This window comes from Otolemur garnettii, unplaced genomic scaffold (assembly GCF_000181295.1).
Source record: "Otolemur garnettii isolate 467f Iridium unplaced genomic scaffold, OtoGar3 scaffold00085, whole genome shotgun sequence".
Classification (NCBI taxonomy): Eukaryota; Metazoa; Chordata; class Mammalia; order Primates; family Galagidae; genus Otolemur; species Otolemur garnettii.
In genome coordinates, this window is record NW_003852480.1 from 7,909,965 (window position 1) to 7,916,277 (window position 6,313).

Here is a 6,313-nt window from a genome sequence, read left to right on the forward strand (position 1 = left end):
CTTTGAGATATTAACTCATTTGAACTCTCAAAACTTTATACGATAGTCCTCGTATTTGTCACAATTTTACAGAGAAACAGAGGCACAGATTTAAGTAACTTCTCTGAGCTCTCAGAGTTGGGAAGCAGCCAAACGCAGATTTGAACCCAGTCAGTCTTCCTCCAGATAAGGTGGCTGTAACTACCTTAGTCTGTCATCTCTCTGCAGTAACTGCGAAGACAATGACATAGCATGTGAGGTTCCTTTTAGCTCTAAGGCATGAAGTTTCTCTTATACAAAAAGAACACCTGAGGTAGAAGTTAATACTGACTGTCAAACATGAATCCTTCACTGCCTAATTGGCTAAGTGTATGCAGAATTACTTTTCCAAAACTTAAAAATAAGCTCTAGTAGTAGTTTTATAGCACATGGTCATATAAAAAGTATCTCTAGGTTAGAATAAAACACATTGCTGTATTTGAATTTTTTTTTAGTTTTGCATAGTTTACAATAACAAGTCTCTAACATATTTTTTGAGTTTATAATAATACCGAATAAAATGGGAGAATAAAACTGTGTCACAGGCTTTTTTCATGTTGATTAATTTGAGTTCTCTGTAGATCCTAGTTATTAAGCTTTTGCCCAATTCAAAATATGCAAATATCCTTTCACATTGTGTAGATTATCTATTTGTTTTGGTTGTTGTCTCCTTAGTCTTACAGAAGCTTTTCAATTTAGTTAAGTTCCATTTGTTTATTTTTGTTGTTGCAATTCCCATGGCAGTCTTCTTCATAAAGTCTGTCCCCAGGCCAAGATCTTCAAGTGTTTTCCCCATGCTTTCTCTAAGGGTTTTTGTCATTTCATGCCTTAAGTTTAGGTCTTTTGTCCATCTGGAATCAATTTTTGTGAATGGAGAAAGGTGCGGGTTCAGTTTCAGTCTTTACATGTAGATACCCAGTTCTCCCAGCACCATTTATTGAATAGGGATTCTTTCCCCCAGTGTATATTCTTGTTTGGTTTATCGAAGATTAGGTGGTTCTATGATGTTAGTTTCATCTCCTGGTTTCCTATTTGGTTCCAGATGTCCACATCTCTATTTTTGTCCCAATACCATGCTGTTTTGATCACTATGGCCTTGAGAGCTGAATAGAATCTTCTCTGAAGAAGATAGAGAAATGGCTGACAAACACATAAAAAAATGTTCATTGTCTCTACTTGTTAGAGAAATGCAAATCAAAACCAACCTGACATATCATCTAACTCCAGTGAAAGTGACCCACATCACAAAATCCCAAAACTGCAGACGCTGACATGAATGTGGAGAGAAGGTAACACTTTTAAACTGGTGGTGGGACTGCAAACTAATATAATCTTTTTGGAAGGAAGTATGGAGAACCCTCAAAGAACTCAAGCTAGACCTCCCATTCGATCCTGCAATCCCTTTACTGGGCATCTGCCCAGAAGCAAAAGAATCCTTTTACCATAAGGACATTTGCACTAGACTGTTTATCACAGTTCAATACAATCACCAAAATGTGGAAATAACCTAAATGCCCACCAACCCAGGAATGAATTAATAGCTGTGGTATATGGAATATGATTTAGCCATTAAAAAAATGGAGACTTACATCTTTTATATTAACCTGGATGGAATTTAAACACATTTTTCTTGTAAAGCATCACAGGAATGGAGAAGCAAGAATCCTATGTACTCAATTCTGATATGAGGACAATTAATGACCTAGGGTAGGGGCTGGGGAGAGCAGAGAGAGGGAAAGAGGGAGGGGGATGGTGGGTCATAGTGTATGATACACTTTTGGGGGGTGGGACACAATTAAAAGAGGGACTTTACCTAACTTTACCTAACAAATGCAATCAATGTAACCTGGTCCTTTGTACCCTTAATGAATCTCCAACAATAATTTAAAAACAAAAAAAAAAAAAAGGAAAACTATCACAGATCTAAGTCTGTACAACTTAAACACATAACTTTCATCCACTAAGTATAGTGGATGGTGGTATAGTCAGAACTATATACCATTATATGATGCTAGTTTAGAAATAAACCTGTTTAGTATTATAGGTAAGAATAATTATTTTCTGTATATAGATGGAATAAGTTCTAGAGTTTTATACCATGGTAGAATGACTGTAGTTAACAATAATATGTACATTACAGCCTCTGTAGTTGACCACACCAGGGACTGTAGCAAACTGGTCAACATACAGAGGTGGTTGACATAAGGAACTCGGCCTACTATACTGATACATACATGTGGTGCATGTCCAGTCTATAAAAATTAGATCAACTTAAAGAGAGGGTCCATGTAGGGAGGCAGTCAGCTATGGAGGTTCTACTGTAGCTTCAAATAGCTGGAGGGGGACAATGAATGCTCCCAACACAAAGAAATAATACATGTATGAGATGATGGATATACTAATCACCCTGAAGTGATTATTATACATTATGTATATCAACTATCAGTATGTACTCTATAAATATGTCCAATTATTATGGATCAATTAAAACCTTAATTTTTTACAAAAGAGTCTGATCATTTGTGAAACCATATAGCTGGCATCTCATTTAACAAATTATAAATACTCTGCTTCTCACACATGAGTGTCATTTTCCAGGGCCTGCAGTATTGTATGCTCGATGGTTCTCCAGATACCAGAAAGTTTTTTCCTAACAAACTCCCTTTAATTCGTGTTAACATCAAAAGTATAAATCCTAATCAATGCGACACGTTGCTTTGTATCAGAAAAAGTTTTGGTTGGGTGAAGAGACCCCATTGAACTGGCCTGCATCACTTTTGCCATTCAGATTTGCACAAGTGAATGAATGAGATAATCAAGGTGAAACATGACAGGCTGAAAAGTATTTGTCCTTCTGGTCACTCTCCTTTTCAGTCTTTGTAAACGCAAAGTCCTATCACCATTCTCCCCTCCCATCATGGCCCTTTCAATTATTTAACAAGGTCACAGAGACAAGAAGAGAATGAGTATCGAATAGTTGTCATTTCTCATCCCCAGCTGGAGGTTTTGAAGGCTGCTGTGAGTGGCTCAGGGTGATATTCCCGGGAATGAGCTGGGGAAAACCATGCTCAGGCTGTGATCCTCCCCCTTCAGCAGCACCTCAAATTGAGGGATTCTAAATCCATGCTGGCATTGTCAGTACTCCCGGTGTGCTGTGAAGAATTGAGTTAAATGTTGGCTAATCAGTGAGTTCTAGAAATCCTGATTAATAAAACATGCATGGCTACACATCTGCACCTCCCATGCTCCACGATTCATCCACATCAAGATTTTTGTTCCACAGTCTTTCAAACACAATGACCACATGGAGTCTCATTAAATCAGTCATGAATCCATAATGAAAATTTTTTAAAGTTCCCTGTAAGAGAGGAGTTTTAACAACCTACCTGCCTAATTAAGGACATGCACGATTTTACAAATACTGACCAGGGTGTGTCAGCAATTACTAATTGTTTTCATTTAATAGTCAATAAAATGTGTTATTCAGTCTTACTTATTAATGCAATTACCTACAACATCTGTTTTAAACTAGAAAAATTAATGTGAATTATGCTAATTTCATTGCTGAAAGCAAATAATAATATGGAAATTTCCAGGTTTTCATTATGTGAAAGTATTTTAACACTATTAGCATACTCAGTGGAATTCATTCTAAGCACATGGGACACTAATACTCAATTTAGACTCAGGAGAGTAGTTGCAAAGTACTATTCTGAAGAAATGAAAAGGAGAATTAGCCTTTTTACCCCCTGGCAATCCCCCCGTAGTGTCAGACTCACACCTGCTAAAGATGCATTTCATTTGGTTAATACAGAGCATTAACCTATATGCTCTGGGTAAATGTGCTCTCTGCACAGGTTATTCATCAATTAATGTTTCTCATTGCTTCATCCAGATCCCAGTCATTCCCAGTCTCAGAATTCAGTTGCTGCATAGTAACAAAGCAGAAAACTATTGTAATTGCACTTTGGTAAAGCGTCATTTAGGGTCCTTTATGTGTAAATAATATAACACCCTGCCAAGAACAGCTTAAACACTAAAGGACATATATTGAATTACTTCATCAGAAAGTTGCTTAGTTTTGAAGAAGGGTTGGTTTCAAAGAATAATTCATCCACTAGCCCAACCCATTTACCCAGAACCTATTTTTCCTTTTCTGGTCTGCCTATTTCCACATCAGCTTCAGTACTGGGAGCATCTGTGGTCTCCATGAAGCTCCAACCTCCAATAATCCTCATGTCTTTATGAAAACCATCCATCTCTTCCCAAAAATCCCCTTAAAGTTTCAGTGTGTGCCACTGGTTTTAATCAAATGATTTATCCATCCCTGAACTAATTACCTTGACAAGCTATTGTGATATGCTATTTGCTCACAGCCAACCAATGCCCATCCCAAATCAATGGATGACAATGGAGAAGGTTGGTTCTCTGAACACTATTACCAGAAGGAAGAATGAATGATGTTCAGTAAACACAACAGATGTCCGCCAGAGGTGAGTCCTCACTACTCTATCCTACCTGCCTGGGACAAATATGCCTTTGAAGACAAATACGGGCTTAGTGTGCCCAGCATGGGGAATGACCACATGACTATGTTAAGGGAGTAATGGAAGAACATAAAATCTTATTTTAGATATGAAATCTAATTTAAGCACACTTTTTTTTAAGGGGGCAAGCTTGAGAAGTTAAGTGAGTTACTTATTCAAGGTTAAAAAGTCTCGAAAGGCAGGACTGCATTGCAAATATTCTGAATCTCAGCCCAGTATCTTCCCAACTAAACTACTTTCCCCATTATTATGTAATTTTGCCCTATTTTCTGAATTTTAATGAAATGATTTATGTTTTACACATATTCTATAAATTTGATAAATTGACCTGCTTTATATACTATCTGGCCTTATGAAACATGGGCAGATACTGTAACAAGAAACCAAAACTCCTCTCTTTAGGTTATGTTAATTCTTTAGGGATTATAATCTGATGGCTTGAAAAAAAGATCATTAAATATAGTAATAATAGAAAGACTAACAGGTTAACAGTCAAAGAGCCTGTGTTTCTTTCTGAAATTTACCAGTGTCTACTTGTGTGACATTGGCAAGCTCTCAATGTGGAATCAAGAGAAAGAATATTTAAGTGCTTTTCTGGGGTCCTTTTTTTCTACCAGTTTTGCTTAATGAAAGTGAAAAGGTTAAGGTGACTTAACTATACAAATTTAAAAAAAAATTATAGGATTCAAAATCAGAATAGCATAAATACGAACCTCAGTTCTGGTCTTGAAGTTAAATATATTCTTTAAATTTTAGATTTTTAACTAAAAAATAAGGATTAATAAACATGTAATATATCCCTTGGGTTCAAAAGGAAGAAGATACATCAAAAAGCCATATGGTTTCAGTTCACTGGAATTCATGCAGAGATTCTCCAATGACAGAGCTGCAGCTACTTAGAAAAAAGATGGCCCACGGGCTGTCATTGGAAAGGGAAGCAGCTGATCTTGAAAGGAAAAACCTAGGAACAAGGAAGAGAAGCCAAAACACCATTGGGGAGGAGGATGGAAAAACTGAAGTAATGTCACAGTAAAGGCAGTAAGGAAAATGTACATATAAAAAAAGATGTTTTGGTTTTTTTCCCCAAAATCTTTCTAAAGCACATAAGGCATATATAGTGAGCATGAAGTGAAGAAAACAAGAGGAAAAGGCTCATGGCCTCCTTCTTTTAGTGGGCAGCTCTTATCACCTAAGGAATGAACTAAAACTGAATGTGCTGAGGGACAATATACACTGCACGCAGCTATAGCTACCGGAGGGGTCATTCTTGGGGTATCTCTCCATTTGGAACATACTGAATTTCAGAGACATTTGCTTACAAACCCCAGAGAATTAAAAGGAATGTGCACAAGAAGTTGGCTAAATAATACTGAAATTTATACAATTTTTATAATTTTCAAGTACAGAGTAGGAAGTTAAATTACTCTCAGGGGGCTAAGAATTTGGTTAATAAAATTCACTGCCCTTATAAGAGACAAATGTCTTTTAGACCCAAATCTCTAACGTGAATTAATGACAGCCTAATAAGTGGTATTAACATGTCTAAGAAAGAAGGAAAGAACGGATGAATGGAAGCAAAAAGTGGGCTCACTTTTAAAAAGTAGGCAAATGAGATTTAAAGAAGCTAAACTGTAGGTCTCTCCCATTTCATCCAAAGAAAAAGAAATCTGGAACTATGAATCTGTTTAGAAAGATATCTTCTCCCAGTGTTCCCAAGGTTGTGATTTTCCAACAGAAACCATTTTATT

At 36.7% G+C, this 6,313-nt stretch overlaps 1 protein-coding gene across 1 annotated transcript in view; it reads right to left on the reverse strand.

Moving 5' to 3' along the window:
- Positions 1–6,313, reverse strand: part of LOC100944423 (E3 ubiquitin-protein ligase MARCH1) — an 851,823-nt gene that overhangs the window by 485,862 nt on the left and 359,648 nt on the right. The window lies entirely within an intron of this gene.